This window comes from Calliopsis andreniformis, chromosome 6 (genome assembly GCF_051401765.1).
Source record: "Calliopsis andreniformis isolate RMS-2024a chromosome 6, iyCalAndr_principal, whole genome shotgun sequence".
Taxonomy (NCBI): Eukaryota; Metazoa; Arthropoda; class Insecta; order Hymenoptera; family Andrenidae; genus Calliopsis; species Calliopsis andreniformis.
Window position 1 is genome coordinate 15,848,685 of NC_135067.1, and position 18,294 is coordinate 15,866,978.

At 44.6% G+C, this 18,294-nt stretch overlaps 1 protein-coding gene across 2 annotated transcripts in view; it reads right to left on the reverse strand.

The window, feature by feature from the left end:
- LOC143180846 (uncharacterized) overlaps positions 1-18,294 on the reverse strand; it is a 35,524-nt gene that overhangs the window by 16,227 nt on the left and 1,003 nt on the right. The window lies entirely within an intron of this gene.

Sequence of the window (18,294 nt, forward strand, 5' to 3'; positions counted from 1 at the left end):
TTCTTTTGGTACGTTAACGATTTACGGGCCTCGTTACCGGTTTCTTTTCGTCCTCGAGGGGAGAAAGAGACGAAAGACGCGGATGGAGATACGACATCGTCGGTTGCTGTGTTTGCGGTGAACGATAACGGTGATCATCCGACAGCCATAAAGTTTTAGTTCGTCCCTAGGCATCCGATTATGGAGCTTAATGCCGCGCAATGGCCGACAGAATTGTAAATAATTTCTTCCCCGAATCTAACGGTGAACGCTCGGATCATTTTCGCGTGGCTCGATCGCGCGACGCCCTCCATGGCACTTCGTCAAATGCAAATGTATTCTGAACGCCGCGCGAATATTTCCTCGTTAGCTTCGAGCTCCAGTCTTGCTGCTAATTTGTGCTTATTAGGTGGAAATCGTGAGCTGTCGAGGTAGCGGTTGTCGAACAATGTTGCTCGTTAGCGAAGCTGTTTTCGTTATATCGTTCCGGGTTATGGAAGGGACGTTTTTCATGGAGAGAATAGTGTGCGCGTAGTCGACGAGAATAATGTTCAATATGCATTTTCCTTGCGCAATTTTTGCAAAGAGAATAGAGAGAGAAATGTTTTTTCTTTTCATCTATTGCGATTTCTATTCTACAGTGTGAACTATGCTGAAAATAAATTCATGATTATGCAATTTCTTCGAGGAAATGCTCGCTTTTATTCGAATTAAAATGCGAATAAAGACGATTGAACGATTTCCCTTTAGTTATTGAGAAATAAGACAGCGCGGTCGATTCGCTTGAACGCGAAAATCAGCATGTTTTATTCGATTTCGCTTGGCTGTCCATCTCCCTGTGTCTCTGGTTGGTTATCGCGTGCCACCGTCGATTCGTTCGCACGGAGAGGAGAAAGAATCGCTGCGTAACGCGAGTATCGTGTCACTGACCATTCGCGTCTTTTCGGCTTACGAAACGGAAGATTCACTTTCACGCGATGGAAAGTAACGCGTTACGGCAGATTGTATCTCTGCCTTAATTTTTGTTACGCGATTCGTTCTGAATAATTAACCCCTTGCACTTCGAGTTTGTCTTTCAGGCGTGGCAACACTTCTACTGACTTAGGACTTTGATGAACGCTCTACAGGAAATAAAAGAAAATTCCTATAAACAGGTAGATACCACTAACACAAGTGTTTCTATTCTACGTGAAAACACAATTTAAAGCAACTGAATTCGATTTTTCTTATTTATTTAAACGAAATACTGAACCTAAAACACAGAATTGCCAAGTCCCTTTTAGAATCAAATTTACCACAAACCTCTTCTAAATTGAAATTTCCCAAAGTAGGAGGTCGAGTACCCAGGAACGTTGCCAAAAGATATAAATCGTGGACGAAAAAAGTCAACGTCCTCGAATTTATTTTTCTTATGTCAAGAGAAATCATATACATCAGTCATAGATAAGATCCGTCACGGTGGTGAGTGATCGATGGAACCAAAAGACCAATAAATCCTTCACCTCGATCCTCTAGCTAGAGTTCTGCCTTTTTTCCTTTGGCTATCGGAGTACGAATCGACAGACGCGTGTTGACATATGGTGGTCTGCTATAAAAGTATCCTCGAGGAAGCAGGAACGCACGAGCGGGCAAGAAACGCGCACGTGCACTTCGGCGAGGACGATGTGTGTCAGCAGGTCACCGACACCCATTACCAGCAACGAACTTCAGTGTTTAGCTACCGGTTATCGGCCTTGTAACGTTCACCTAATTAGAGTGCAACTGAACCGTGAATCGAATTACTTATTCATCGATTAAAATTCATTTTTTTTACAGGAACAACTTTCTCCACGAAGGCTTGAGTCAGGATCCTGAAATACGGCCTAGAAGTTTTTGCAAATTCCCCTCGGCTCGTAAGCCCTCGCATTGTACCGCCTACCTCGAATATAACCACTTTCGTTGAAACACGGCTCGCGTGCACTTTCGTGGAGCATATGGCGCGCGGTGCAGCGCGAACAGATGCACCCAAGGCGGACACACGACTTTCCAAGTCTGACAGTGTGTCATTAGTCGCGCGTGTTGAGAATGTTCGCTGGAAATTGTAAAACAGTCTGGTGATATTTCTCGGTGAGATCGATAAATTAATCTACGAAAAAATTCATCGTTTAATCGCTTTCGTTCAATTTCAACGCGCCATCGAGATATCTGACGTGGTTGACTGCCTCGTCGCGCTACTAATTGCAATGGTTTGTTTGCAGCCGACTCGGACACTTGCGGCGCTTTCTAAATCAACGTGGAGTATTAGAAACATCCCGTTTCGCGGTGGATAGACAAATTGCGGGCAGACGTAGGCAAAAGGCTCGCGAAACCTCCAATTCAGAGGTGCCTTTTCACTCCAAACACAGGTCCTTTGTTGAATCAGATAGGATTCGCTTGAAAGTGGATGAGGTCTCTTTGGAATTTCACCCAGCGAATCGAATTATGGCTGATTTAGCTAGAAGAGTGGTTTGCAAGGTTTTCCACAAAACCACAAACGAGCTCTGGGATAACGCTTTCTATCGTTATCCGGGCTCTCTCGTTTCGCTATCAGGCGATTGTTCGTATCAGTATTTTCACCGAGCAACGAGTTTTTTCGCGGTGAAAGTTGCGACCCAATGCTTTGTCCAACTCTAACGACCGCCGAAGAAGTGTCCTATGGTAATCGGCATTATAGCCGAGTCCAATCTTCGGATCTACGGTCTCGACAACCGAAGATTCTTTATTTTATTCAATGTATTATGAGCGCTGGTTCGATGCGCACGATGCATTCGCTGGCAGCCGGAGGTGTTCGTAGAAATTAATTGTTTGGAACTACAGTTATGCATGGAATCTGTGTCAGTACGTGGTGTAATTATTAACGCTCTAATATGATCTTGGAGCGACATTTGTAGGTAAGATTCTGGGACAGTGTATCATTGACAACTTTACTTGCACCTAATTAAGTCAACATTACTGATTTGCACTATGGCGTGCTGTCTGATTAAAGGATCACTTTCGTTCCAGACTGGTGCTTGCACACTGGGGCCTTCTATGAACCCTTACCTAGGTGCTACTCTATTTCATTAGCAGATCAAGTAACCTGGTAGATGTAATCCTTGATGTTATAAAATCAACGAACGCTGGTGTCTCCTTTTACGTCTAATGGCGGACGGGTCTTAATTTAAGCACAGCTACGGTTTTCTCCAGTTGGTCTTATAAGGAAAGGAAAGTTCCAGGCGTCAATTCGTTAATTCAAGTTCTTCAGGCTAGGATGTGTGCACCACGTAACCCTTTCAAGTAGATATTCGCATACCCTGGCTCGAGGTGTTATGCAACACACCACACGTCCCGCGCAACGATGGCTGTTCGTTATAATCACAATGCATAATGCCCGATGCAATCGCGTGATTTCGATTCAGCGCCGTTCCTGGCCCGTTCTCAAGATCATCGACCCCATTACGTGACATAACTTCGCCTTGGCGGTTCGTGTCCTTTCGAAATTCATTAAGTAGCGACTCGCTAGGTTCCGAATGAACGAACCACGTTCGCGTGTGCTACTTCGTCAAAATAGATACACACGCAGCGTGTCACGATAGGTTGACAGTGGATGGTAATACGGCGTCATTGACACGTAAAAGATCGTGGGTACATGCGGCTTTCTCGCGTAAAAGAGAACACGACTGTTTACACTCGTGGATCATAAACAGTTAGCGCAAGAAAGGTGTGAGCCAACCTTTGCCAGCGCTGATTGCCTCGAAAACATTGCACTCCACTTCGGTAAATCCACCGAACCGTGTGACTGTCGACCTCTTTCTCGCCGTTCCTTTAATTACCAAAGGTCTTTAACTTGTTGCAACAGGATCGCTCTATTTTTTCTCCAGGCCTGAACAAAGAGATCATGAGAGCGCCCGAGGACTCATAATGGTCGAGCAACGACGGAGCTTGGCTTCTCTGCTCGTCGTTCCAAATGAGGCAACGCGTGAGAGCACGAATCCAGCGTTATCATTGCGACGATTGGCCCACCGATGAAATAACTGCCAACCACCACCCACCTGTACGACGTAACGACAATTCTATTCGCTAATACTCCTGTGCTAACGTAACCAGCGAGCAGGCATTTTTGAATGACCTTTCCCATGACATAAGTACGCGCACTCGCTTCAACCTGCGGATAAATAATCGTTGAAGTGTCTGCTGGTACGTGGGTTCGCACACGCTCGCCGAGGTCTTTGTCGATATAGGACGATTGTTGCTTTCCTTCGATAGTATTCTGATCCTGAGTACTCTCCGCTTCGTTGGCTATCCTGGCATTATAATTTTCAGATAACGATTGCCTTTTCTTTGATCTAATGTTATGGAACAGCTTGACAGGAGTAGTCTTTGGGTATGACGGGTTTCAAATTCAATGGACGTGTGTATAAGTATTTGAACACCCACATTTTTGCAATATGTAAAATACCTCAAGTGAAATTCTGATGTATACTTTTGGCTACAAACCTCATCTCAGACGATTATATAAGGTTTACAAATACTGATGAGAATGACATTTGATAGTAGTTAGTATAAATAAAAAAGTGTAGGTATTTCGTGAATTTCCAATAACGTGAAAGTACCTAAAATACTTATGCATGTTAGTATATATCAAAGAAATAAATTTCTCTATTTGTCTATCAACCCCTACTGAACTGACCCCTACTTCTAAATTATCTTGTAGAACATTCATTTCCTGGCCAACTCCACCATTAACCGAATCATCCGAACAGTCAACAGATTTCTCTTCCCCAAGTGTGTACTATGTATGTACGTATAAAGGAATCAACGACGGCAACGATAAATTTCTCGGAAGGGTCCTGCGGCTAGCACCAAAACAAATTGCACAGGAAAAGTGATGCCAAGAGAGATCGAAGAATCGACGTCTTTATTGTACACGGTCGCGAAAGGGAAAAATGTTGTGGCATTCGCTTGGGAATAGCTGATACAGACGTACACGCGATGGGGGAAAAAAAGACGCGTATAGAAAGGACGATAGAAGAAGGAGGGAGACGCATGTGTTTGCTTCACTTCCACGAGAGGTTACTCGCGACGTAACTGGCATCGCAATCCCTAATTATGCAACCTTCTTCGTCTTCTTACGTCCCGAGCCGTGTCCCGCCGATACTCTCTCGCTGCAAAGGCAGAATGAGTTTTCTCACGCACCTGAAGTTTCCGAATGCCGGTGCCGCGGCATTTCCATCGTATCGCGCGCTATGTATTTAGCGCCCAGTTGCTGCATCAGCCACAATGCAGTCAGGGAGGACGCTATTTTCCTGCCCTTTAAACGTTTCCCATTGCCTAGCGCATCTTCGTTCCACTTGTCTCGTCAGAAAAAATGGAGCGACATGAAATTCTGGAAACTATTTCTTAGACGTACCACTAAATAAAGTATTCCATATTTTAAAAATTTCTAAATTGTACACTAAACAGTGCTCATGCTCTGTAAAGTCACCGTGACTTCATAAATCCCACGCGATAATCATAAATCAAATTTCTCCCGCTCCACTGATCACGTGGACAAAATTTTAAATCGCCGCGCATGCGTCTCAGGATAATTACTTAAAATACCACCAAGACGCCAAGGCGGGCGCAGTGGTCACCTGACCTTCGTCCCTTCGTCTTCCTTAACGTAAACCAATTTTTCAGTCGTTCAGTTACGCGTCGGATTTCGCGCGTGCAAGAACGTAACGATAAGGATCAACCACGTGTCTCGTATTTCCACGTCCAGATTGACATTGAACCGCGTGCAAGGACGACGCGGACTCTGGAATTTCCTCGCGCCACGCGTCCGCGTTTCTTCGATCATGTTACGCGCTGTTTCGTCTCGATCGGTGTGTACAGGTTATGTGTGCTCGCGACCGTATCATCCACGCGCAAGAAGCGAATTGTACATTTCGCCGGAATGCAACACGCTAGAAAGAACAGGATCCGAGTGGACAGAACTTTTTATTCGTTGGTGAGCAAGAAACCAAGATGAGGGACAAGTACGAAGCATAAGATAATCCTGTCATCTTATGGCACAGTTTTTGTCAACGAAAGGGCAATAAGCTAAGTTCTGCCTTTTATAATAGTGTCTTAGGTTTTAGGTTAATTCTAATGCTATACGAATTTGTAGTTTAGAATGAACAGTGTGTCAATGTGTAAGTTGTGTTGGACATACTCCAAAACCTATGCATCAAATGTGTAGAAGTCCATTTCAAGCCTGGTCTGCGATGGAAGCCAACGATCGATAATCGATAGAGGAGTCTTCGTGAGAGTATGTGCACACCATCGAAAGGGTGAGTCAAGAAAAAACTTAGCCAGTTATTCTAAGTAATAATAATCCGTGTCTCGATAACACGTCGGTGCGTCGTCATGGGAAAGTCATGCGCAAACTTTTCACGCCGAGCGCGCGCTCCGCGTTGCCTGACGCTCACGTTATTTTGCAACGTCTCAAATATTCGCGATATTTATTGCCCTCTCGAGTGGCCCCACCGTACGCTGAAAATTGCGCTTATGAATACAAATTACATGCGCAATGAATTAAAATTTATGGATCCTTTATTAGACGTTTCGTAGAGGTGTTGCAAGAAAGGTTCCCTTCTTTTCACGCCGTTTGACTGTTGCGCGTGCGCGAGCGCCGATCTAAATGCATAGGTTAAAAGGGGGAAGAAAAAGGGAGAACGAAACGCAGGTTTCTTTTCTCTCGTTTTTTTGCGCCGCCACTTGTCCCGAGTAAGTGGTTCAGCCTTGGGTAGGTAATCGTAAACAAATGGGGTGATCGACCCTGGAGCCTTGAAAGAGTCAACTCTCGGAATCTCTCGATATCGGGAAGCGTCGTTTCGCCTGCGTCGTGAAGTACGCGACGCGTGGCGTTCGCCTCGCGATTAATCTCGTTCGACCCTCTCGTTTGCACGGACGAGGCGCTCCTATTACGGGGGCCGTTTGCGTTGTCGTTTCGAACGCAGAGACAATGGTTCGTTGCACAACGCCGCGACACAGTCGCTTGGAAAAATTTCGAGACAGAAAAGTGTAGGCTGCCGAGGACTCGTTACGGGGATCCCAGAATTGTGCTGACTCGTTCCGCTGCGAGAACTGAGAACAGGTGTTCTCCAGTTGTCGTCTCGAGGAGACAACTTCACTCGGGAGAAATGTCTTTCTACGGGAACATTGTGTGATGCAATCGATTGTACAATCGAAAAGGAAACCACTTCTTACGTCAGGGAAATTTCATTTCAAATGAGGAATATGTAACGTTGTTTTTGCGCGTGACTGTTGATGAACTTTTAAAAAAATTCATTTGAATATTTGAGTACCATTTCAACCAATCACAGCCTAAATTGATTGGCTCCACTTTTTGAATTTTTTAAATTTTTGAATATTTTTATCTTTTCATGCGTCAAAGAAGTATAAATATTTTTGTTTCGTTGAGTTATTCGATTCGATGAATAAACGGTTTATTTGTAGAAAATGTTGATCGGCGAATTTTAATGGGTATTTTATGCAGAATACTGACGTAGAACTTGAATTCTCGAGGGGACAGAAGTTTGCTAAAAAAAAATTAAATAATAGATCGTGGATTATTTATGGCACAAATGGTCTCATCATAAATCGTGCGAACCTTTCGAGACAACGATCCTAGCAGGTAGCCGTAAACGAGAAAGTCGTCCTTGAGACACTGTTTACCCATGATAAGCCCGGATAAACTCGTTCGGTAGGAATCTGCACAAAATCCGTTGATATCCTGCAAATCCACCTTCGGTAGAAATCGACAGTCCTTGGAATCCGACTTTTTACGAATAGACTGGCGTGGAGCGCGTTGCGTGTGTTCACGCGAAATGCATCCCACTTTCGATAATCGTCGTTGTAAAATTCTAGATGGTTTTCCTGTCTGTCTATGCACACCGGGCGTTCCAGCAGTGCAAATAAAGGTGAAATTGCTCGTTCATCTTGGTCTCTTTGCAATTTGCGACAGTAAACTATAACTTTCACTGGAACTTTCATTGCCTCTGTCGAAAGAGCCCCATCGCTCGTTCGCGATGAAATACACGCGACGGACCATTATTGTCATCTCCTTGAGGAGCAAAAGCGAGAGTGGTATCGTAATTACACGCGATAAAACTTATGCGGCTCGTACTTTTCGAAGCGTGAGTCTGCAGGAAAGAAACGGTTACCAAATCGGTTGGAATATTCTAAGTCGTCGTAAAGTTAACGAACGAGGTTTAACCGTTACAGTTCTCAACGCAAAGGAAAAAGCCGTGGACTGTAAATGTCTATTCTTGTTACAATAGCTAAGCTGTATTTGAAATTTAAATTCAAAATTCTAACTATAAATTTCCATCTTTCATTAAAACTTTCTTACTTCGTGGTTATATTATCATTGAAATGATAGTTTGTTCATTGTGGATGGTTCTTGGGAATATTATTCCACCGATTATCTGTGTAAGCATCATCCGTGGCACCTGCTCGAACGGATTATTTGCATAAAAACGTCCTCTAAATAATCTGCAATCGTTCTCTAATGAAAAGAGGATTTAGCCCAGGTGTATGGACACGGAATTCCTGAATATCCAGCTCCGAATGTCGAAGGGAATGCTCGATCGAATAACGCGATGCACCTTGCCGCGTGCATACAGGTACAGAGAGGTGCACGCGCATCAAGAGCGGGTCGAGATAATCGTGCGCGCGCGGCGACTTCTTAAAGGACGACGTATCTCTATACTAAGCCAATTTAAATACCTTTCCGCGGCGTACAGTGGCTTCTTTTCTTAGGCTGGTTGGAAGCTCGCTTCGGCGGGGCCGTGTAATTATACGCGGGTTAATAATGACTTACGAACTGCAAGGGGCCTTCGTTCGTTTGTTTAGTGCCACCGATACGTGGCACGTCGAGCTCGGCCACGACGTTGTTGCATTAAATTGCAGCTCGCTAATCTACCGAGCGTTCTCTGCACGCCGCAATTCCACCGCACAACATTTTTGCGAAGCTCCGCGAGAAACGTTCTCACGTTACCGAAGGCAAACGTTTCGTCGATCGTTGATAACGCCCTCGAATATTTTCATGTCCCTGTGAAAGGGAAACTCTGGTTTAGGATTGTAGTATAACTGGATAACCAGTGTTGCGGTGGCTCTAGTCATTAAGAAGAGTAACCGATAACCATAGCTGGGGTACAAAATAAATTAGTTGGGATCACTCTCGCTGGTCGTTCGAGTCTCTGAAACTGACTTAATCACTTTGTAACTGGGGTTACCTGAAGACCTGAATGCCATAAATAAAAGACCTGAGTCCCATAAGAGACTGTAAAAGAGATGAGATTTTTTCTTTGTTAATTACTGATAAGTTAAGTACTTCTCATTCCGGTGTACAACAATAATGTATCAATCTTTATTTTGGTCTTTGTGCTTCTCAGAAGCTTCACGTTAATCTTTCATCATTAAAGTCACCAAGTGCAAATAGTTAAACCTTGATCCACGCTCGTTCCCACATTAAAGTATCGTTAATGTCTCGAGCCTTTAAACTCGATTTATTCCTCCACGTTGGATCGCTTCCTCTGTTAGGTTGCACCACCAATTGACTGATACCCTATACGTATATCCAATTTGCTTGATTGACTTCGTTGGAATCTAAGCCGCTTTCGACATGGGTCTTGCATGTTAATCTCTTCGAGGATATTCACACTTTGCGTGCACCTCCGTTTATCTACTTCAAATGTGATTGACGAAGATATAATAGACACTGTGATGAATGAATACTTAACATGGAATTTTCTAATAAGAAAAAGAGAAATTTTGACGCCTGATTGACAAGTGGAAACAAACGAAAAATCACTGAAGCAAAAGATTAAAAAATACATCTCTAAAGAGGCCAAGCGTATTAAATCACAACCCAGAGAGCAAGATTAAATTCTCCGAAGTGCTTCAGATTATTACAAGTCTTTTTGTCGACACTAGAAGTATGAACTCCCCTGTTTGTAGTGCGCATGATTACACAAAACTCATGAAATCCTCGCGTGTTGCATAATTCCCCTATCATTCGCAGAAATGTAAATGCGAAGGTGACCTTGCGCTCGTCGAACGAGATAAGCAAATATGCGATGATTACTAATGACTTGAGCCGAAAAATAACCTGTTCACAGTCCACCAAAAGTGTGCTCCTTCAGTTCTACATTCAGGAAAACGATGCAAATATCGCAAAACCATGAAAAATGTAAACTAAAACCTAGCGAAGAGGATATTCCACGATTCAAATCAGACCTACACATTTTCTTGTCGACAGACGTGATTCCACGTTCAGCAACATAAAGTTCGTACTACTTCGTAGCATGAAATATTACCTAATATCGAGAATCATTACCGGAAGGAGAACGATTAAGAAAGCTGTCTCATTTTTCCGTCGATGTCTGCAATTTCGCGGCCTCGAGAAGTGCAGACGGCACGATGGATGCACCGGAGCATCATCGCGCGGCTGTTCGAGTTCTCCTTCGAAAACGATGCAAGTAGGGCGCCGCTCCTCCTTTATTCTTCCCACTCTGAATTCCCTGACGAAGAGCGACATTCGACGCGTGTAAACACTAGAAATCGCTGCCATCCTCCACCGTTTCTATAACAAGAATATTCCCAGGGAATATCTCTGCATTTCGTTGAAATCTCCCATTCACTTCATTCGCCCCCTCGTGTTTCGTCCCTCGACGCTAGACGCCCGAGAGATCGTCGATGCGCGATCTCTGCACGCTCTCTGCCCTGGTTCGAAGTCTTTAGGAAAAATTCTCTGAGAAACAGAGATACGACCGAGATTTTTTCAGCGAAATTAAGGTCGTCTCGAATTCGTATCCTGGCCGATGCAAGGAAGCTCGCCCTCCCCGCGGCGTCGTGCACGATGCACATCTCTCATTATCGTCTCCCCCAATGCATGACGGTATGGTTAATGCACTGTTATTGCCGTGTATCGTATACACGGCCCTCGGCGTAATGACTGTGCTCGGTGCATAATCCCAGGGCCCCTCCCTTTGTCGTCGTACGCCTCGCGAAACACCGGCCCACTTGAATCGATGAATGTTAATCCGTGTCAAAGAGCGCTTACCGCGGAAGCCAGTGGATAGTTCGCGAACCGATACGACAACACTTCATCTGTTGCGACAGGCGTCCCTCTTAGCGCGGATACCGTTGCCAGCAATTGCGTCAGGGATCGCGATGGGCCTCGGGATGCGCGAGATAGGCATGTGTACGTGGGACGTGGGAGAAGGGAAGGAGTATGTAAATGGGGATGGTGGGTGGCTGTAAGCTGCTAAGGAGACCACCAAAGGGACTGGACAGGTGATCGGCCGGGTCACTGGAAAGCAAATACCTCTATAAAACGCGATCGACCCTTTGTACGCCAAATATGCCTCAAACGTGGGCATCCTCTGGCGTTATACTGGAGGAGCATCTGTGTGCGGGTACAGGAAGGGTATGGTGATATAGTAACCACTATTTTCGTAAATTAACCCTTATGGTACGGTGAATGTTGTCTGTTGCGTGTGATGTAAATGAGAAGCTTTGAACTGTTGAGTAGTTGAGGATTTAAATATTTGAAAATTTGAAAAGTGAGCGTTACACCTAGTGGTGCGTTTTGACCAATCGAGTGAATGCTCGTTGTTCTCCTATCTTCAGTAAAATTCAATTATTGTTGGATTGCACAAGACTTTGAAGAAAGTAAATGTTTCTTTTCTAGTGATTATTTTTTTCTAGTTTTTTGTGATTCGTAAAGGAGCAAGATTTATTTTATGGTACTTCTTTCGTCTTGGACTTCTTCATATACTTAGCGTATCTCTTTAGTTTTTTGAAGTTTTTTTATTGAGATCATTATGAATGAATAAAATCGACAACTAAATGAAAGAATACTCGTCTCGCTTGAATTTTGCTGAACCGAGGGGAAAAACGAACATTCTCTGGCCTGTTTTAAACGCCCCATAAGGAGCCCCACTCGTTAGTGTTGAAGACCTTAAAGTTCCTCCCTACAGCTGTGTCTATGATGTTATTATGTACTCTGATGCTAATTTATCGATCCAAGGATGAAATCTAAAAAAATCAAATCTCCTGAACTCTGAATCACTCAATTAAAAATGAAATTACGAATTAAATGAGAAAGAGCAAAAAGCATAACAGAAGTTCAGATGAATCGCGCCATGGAATGAAGAAATAAATTCCCTTGGAATATTAATAAAAGGCAACCTCCTCGATAAGCCAAGAAACAGATTATCCCTCTGCACACGGTATAATCCTACCAACGATCGATGCACTCGGCTCATAAAATTTTATCGCTAGTCTGGCGGTCTTCCCCGTAGCGCATATTGTTCATTCCGTGGTGCGTTTTCATAAGCGGATCGCGTCTTAACGGTGTCTTAAAATTAATAAGAAGCGCACTTGAACAGCGTGGCGGCGATGCCTTTAGAAAGGGACGATTTCCGTGGGACCGTTGAATGGCAGAAAACGTTGCGGCTCGAGGCTCCCGCGATTAATCAGTTCCTCGAAAACGACCATCGCCGAGCTTCTATGGAGTAGCCGCGAGGAGAATAATCGGGGACCGCTGGGAGGTGGTAAAAACGCTTATGAAAAAGGGGAGCAAGTGGGCTTAATGTTCGCGAACGACTTCCTCTCGATCGATCTTCCGGGTTCGTACGGTAAATGCTCGGTAACCGATATCGTTTTCCACGAGTAAAACGAGACCCCGTCTCTCTATTGTCCGCTGAATGCAGCCTTCGTATGCGAGCGGAGATACGTGTCGCGTTCCCTGCGCCGACATCCCTAACTTTGGACGTGGACTAACGCGATCGATCGACGGAAATTGCCTCCGTGCTGCAGAAACGCGTACCGATGACGTATTCGTCGCTGGAGCGCAACCCGCGAATTTCTGGAATTGTTTCCAAGGAGCATTTCCGCTGATATTATGCACAAAGTCGTAAAATAAGATATATACCCTCTTGCTTCTAGGTTTCTTTCGCGATGGATCTTCCGGGTCTCGCGAAGGAACGACTAGAAATGTCGGATATGTGTAGCCTCGTTTTACGACCGAGCGAACGTTGACCATATTATTCAGTCTTTTTTCTCGTTAATAGAAAACGCTTTAGCTCTAGGCAACTGGGCTTCTGGGAATCGACTTTCGACTTTTACAGATGCAACGAGGGGACTGTGTTACTCGATCGTTTTCAATATCTTCGCGATTCATGTAGGGCACGAGGGAAGTGTGAGTGCTTGTTTGGAGAACGAAGTAGGTGAATCGACATATTTTCTTGGATTAATAGTTTACCCGAGGTATGCATTTATGTACATCATTACGTATGTTTCAGAAACGAGGATAAATTGAGTAAATATTGAATATTTACGTAACCATTTTCCATATATATTTGTTTATCCTCGATTCATCTTCCAATTTATACCTTCCTATTTCGAAACACCATCTGTATAAAGTTCTATGTATCGAATTTCTTCAATGTATATTTATTCCTCATTAGCTACTATTATAATAGTTAACGCGATACCACAGAATATTGTACACCGTCGTATAAAACATGCCATCGTTATAGACTTAGTTACTCCAGTAAACTCCTGAAGACTTGATTACGTCTCCCGATCTTTTAAGGTAATTGGAAACCTCGCGATTGTAAACACAGACATAAACTTGAGAGCAAAGGGCGGCGCGCGGCTGATGCAATTAATTACTGTCCCCCGTTTATGAGAATCGGGCACGATGTTACATGCACCACTTCCGTCCAATCGATCTTCCGGGTTCCACGTAAGTAGCGAACGGCTCGATTCGCCGGTATTCCATAACGACCGACTAGTAAAACGAGTTTCGATTCGGTGCGACGCAAAACCAAGTAACTGCTACGAGTTCTCTCTCTCCCGGGATAGGCGAGCGGAGATTATTGGAAAAGGCTCGTCTGAAGGAGCATCCTCTCGTTCATCCGACTACTACGATCATTCATAAGACAATCTAATCCATTCAGTAAATAATTATGCAAATACTCGAATTCTTTAGACTTGGACGGTCCACGTTGAATCCTTAATCACATCATTAAGAGAAATACAGGATACTTTAAGAGACAAAAACCTTGCTCCATCTTTTGGTTACGAGGATTATAAAAATCAGATTTCAATTTCTCTCACTACTCGTAATATTTATACTAAGAAAAATTAGATACTTGGAAAAATATTCCCTACTATCTTTTCACATTTTCAAATCTCAAACAACTACTGTTGACGTCCCACGAGAAGTCCCCTGAAACTCATTACCCTAAATGCAGTACAAGGAACTTCTCACGAGACACGAATATTCTTCTCTAGTCTCGCCTCATTGACCTACATCCCAGAACACCTGGGACCCTATACGTTAATCAGAAGTCCCGAAAGTTAGCTCTGAGATTCTCCCGAGTTCTCTAGCACCGACCATACCAGAACAGTAGCTCTTCTCGAAGGTTCGCAGAGCCCATCCCCAGATAGCAACGCGACACGGTTCAAGTTTGTAGTCCACTTCCGTTCGATCGATCTTCCGGGTTCCACGTAAGTAATAAATGCTCGGCTTGGCGGTAACCGATATCGTCCGACGCGTAAAACTCGTTTCGGTATAAAGGGGGCAGAGGCAGGGCACCAGAGGCAGAGCACTCTCTCATGGATGGCCGTGTAACCCTATAGGAAACCTTCGGCGAGTTTCACTTTGCGGCTCGACGTTACTGGGCTCGTCCCCGTGGCTCCTTGTCACGGATACGAGCAACGTAACGCGGATTGCAGCGGGCTGCGCTCCGCCAGCGTCGACCCGCTGCTTATACGCACCTATCGAGCGCATCGCGGCTAGCTCCAGTTGCCTCGCGCCGTAGTCGGCTGCATGGCCGCGTGTGAACGCACTTGTAACAACGCGAGCAACGCGCCGACCTAATACGACTCTGCGGCTACGGCCTTATTCTTTCTCGCGAAAAGTGTCACGCTTATCTTGGAAAAGTAGAGGAGACGACCGGTTGCCGAGTTATTCTCGTTCCCCTTTTTTTTGCATCGGTTGCTCCAGTTAGGCAACCTTCGTTCAAGGAACGGTCTCCGCGAATGGGACATCTTCGTGGCCCTCTTTCTTGCACTCTCTGTCGAACAGTCTTTGGATATTCTTTTCAGTGTTTCTTCTTATACAGGGTGGTCTACTTAAGTAAAGGCCACTTGAATAATTTTTTTTCTAATTGTGATGGTACCAAAAAATATTTTACATGCGATTTGAATGATATCGAAGGACCAATGTACTGCAAGGGATGCTTTTTTTCGAGGTCTCAAATGAAGTATTTTTTATGTCATCATAGATGTGTAGTTGGCCTTATTCTGAGAGAGTTCTATAAAGGATGATTACATATTTTCGATCCTTTAGGCAAAGTATACTTAAAAACTCTACAGTAGAGATATGATTTTTGAAGAAAACCTTCCATATGTATAGAATAATTTTTCCTCAAATATTTGTAGAAATTTTAGTAGATGAAAAATGAGGGATCTTAAAGGGTGAGGTCCTCTGTATATCCTCACTCCTCATTAATCTAGGTCTGGTCTCTGGATTGGTGTAAAAACACTGTACTTCAAATCTCAAAGTTTATACCGTGGAGTTCATTAGGTTCAGCCTCGAAAATGGAGCTCATGCATGATTCATTAGCCGTGGATGTGGGACACCGTAAGAAACGAACCAAGCCCCTTGAAATCTATTGTCATCGAAAAGTAACTGTTCCTCCAGATGGTCGACGTGTACACGCTTTTCTCAGGACGCGTACAAAGCATACACGAAAGTCTACGACAACTGTCGACGTCCACAGAATTCGAGGCGACACACGATCGGTCGACGGCGATACGCGCGCGGAAGGCGCGAACCAGAGCCGATAAATTCCTGGTAATCCCGTTTTCTATAGGTTCCCTCATATCGGCCATCTACTTTTTCGTCCTCGACTGGAATACCTAGCTGGCTCGAGCGTATCGCGCCGCTGGATCGCGCCTAAAGCCGCCTTCTGTTCCTCCGTTCCTCGGATCGAAGAAGAAGACATAAAACAACGGGCCCGTACGCGGGTTGCATTCGAAATCGTCGAACGAATCGATATCGAACACTCGCCGTGGTCTTTCTCGCTGCTTTCGCTGAGGTATCACCGACTGCGTATCGGGAGTTATGATCGCAGCCCTAGCCGATGCCGAGCTACGGATCGGGGAAGGCTCGCGGGGGAAGTTTTTCGATCGTGAATCAAGATCGTAATCGGATAGCCGCGAGTCGGCGCACAGAACCGCGCGTCCCAGCGAGAGATGTATCGATTCCGCGTTTCGCTTTTATTACGCGGCACGCAGCGGCGACACGACACGCCGATCCCAACACGGGGATGCACTTTGAATAAGCCGCGAGGGGGTCACGAGTAGGAGGGTAGCGCGGTTGGAATTAACACTAGGACAACCGAGACTAACCTGTGTAGATACAGTAACGCTCGTGAGTATTCGAGACATTTCACAAGTTTGGAAAATTACAGATGTATCGATAGCAACCGATATTTTAGAACCTAGAAAACCTAGAAAATAGTTTATATCGATATTATCAGCATTTTTTCAAGAAAAATTCGCAAAAGAAGTCCCCAGTTTGATATGAGAATCCCCCTTTAGCGTGGAATGACTAAGCGGCTGGTTCTAGACCGGAACCAGGGAACCCCGTCGTTCTGCGACCGCTATTGGTGAAATATTCCACGCGTTGCCGAACCGACTCCTCTGTTTTCGCTGTCTCTCCCGTTTCGTTATATAACTCCGAAGGCTTTATGAGCGCTCGCGTTTCGGCGTCTCGCCGGAGGCGACTGGAAGAGGCGCGATCCCTCGCGAACCTCCGAGGGCGTGTTCACTTTGCTCTCAAGTTTGTACACGGTTACTGGGATGTGTCGCAATTCTCTGTCTTGACTGTCGTAAGCCTGTTGTGGTGCCTCGACACACCGATACGTGCGAATTTCTTGTAAGCCTGCAAGCTAACAATGTCCTTTGGCGAGGGTGTGCTGTGTTTGACGGAAGATTGATGTGGCGTGTTGCGGGTTGACGTTTCTTAGGTCTTGGGGATTTCGACTGTGACCTCTTCTTTGGAAGATGGAGTAGCAGAGTGAAATTTCTTGGCTTTTGGGAATTGTGTTGTGTTTGTACAGTGAGTCTTACTGATTTCTTCTGTTGTGTAGAAGCGTTCGACTTTCGTTAGTGAAAGCATGTTCCATTAGCTTCTTTCTGTAATTCGTTGTTTCAGAAGTTCGAGTTTGTAAACTGGTACTGTTGAACATTTAAAGGTTTCTTAGATCGGAGTCTATCGGAACATGCCTCTGGTATTGTAGAACTAAACAACTTTCTTTAGTGAAAGTGTGTTCTAATATTGTTTCTGTATATCTTAATTAAAAAACAGCTTGCTTCTGAGGTTCAACGAACTCGTTATATGCTCCATATGTGGCCAGTTAATCTTCAACTTTTGTTTGCAACAGTTACTCAAACTTTTACGTAGTAGTAACCCATACGATCCTATTCTGTTTTTCCATCAAACAAAATTCACTCTCAAACTTAATCACGCCATTAAATCAACTACTGAAACAGTATAGAAAGTTCCACAAGAAACTCTATAAAAGAATATACAATATTCTCTTATTTTATTTCCTAAAAAACTAAGCTCTTCTAAGAACCCAGCAAACCATTTGAAATCATTCGAATCACAGCAGCAAAAGAACTCAACAAAAAGCAACGAAAGCCATCTAGCTATTCCCGACGCGATAGGGGTATTCGATACGCTAAAACATACGGGCTCCACTGGCAGAGCTATTTGTAATAATTTTTCACGGCCTTCGATAAATCGGGTGCGTCATTCTGATATTCAAATGAGGCAGGGACACTGACTGCGAAGATAGGCTCGAAGGGGAGCGAGAAAGAGGGGCAGAGAGGACTAGAGAATGACTGCACTTAGGTCCTTTCGTTACGGAGCGAAGGGAATACGTCGCGGTCAATGGCTGCGGTATCCGCAGGTTCAAGGAAAGCGGGCTGGTCCGATTCGACACCGTGTCGTTCCGGGGGAACTGAACAGGTGACGCGCTCGTGAAAATGCAGGTTAATAGAATGTGCCGTCTAGAAAGAGTCTCGGTTTTACGACCGTGCGTTCTCGTTCAAAGGGAACGTTCGATTTTAAAACACATTCCGCCGACCGCTATCTCAGCGAACAGAGGAATCCACGATTCGTGGAAGAATTAGAAACACGTCGGTACATTCATCCTAGACGTATCTGATCGGTCAAGGATCCTCGTTGGTCGTCGAAACGGGGAC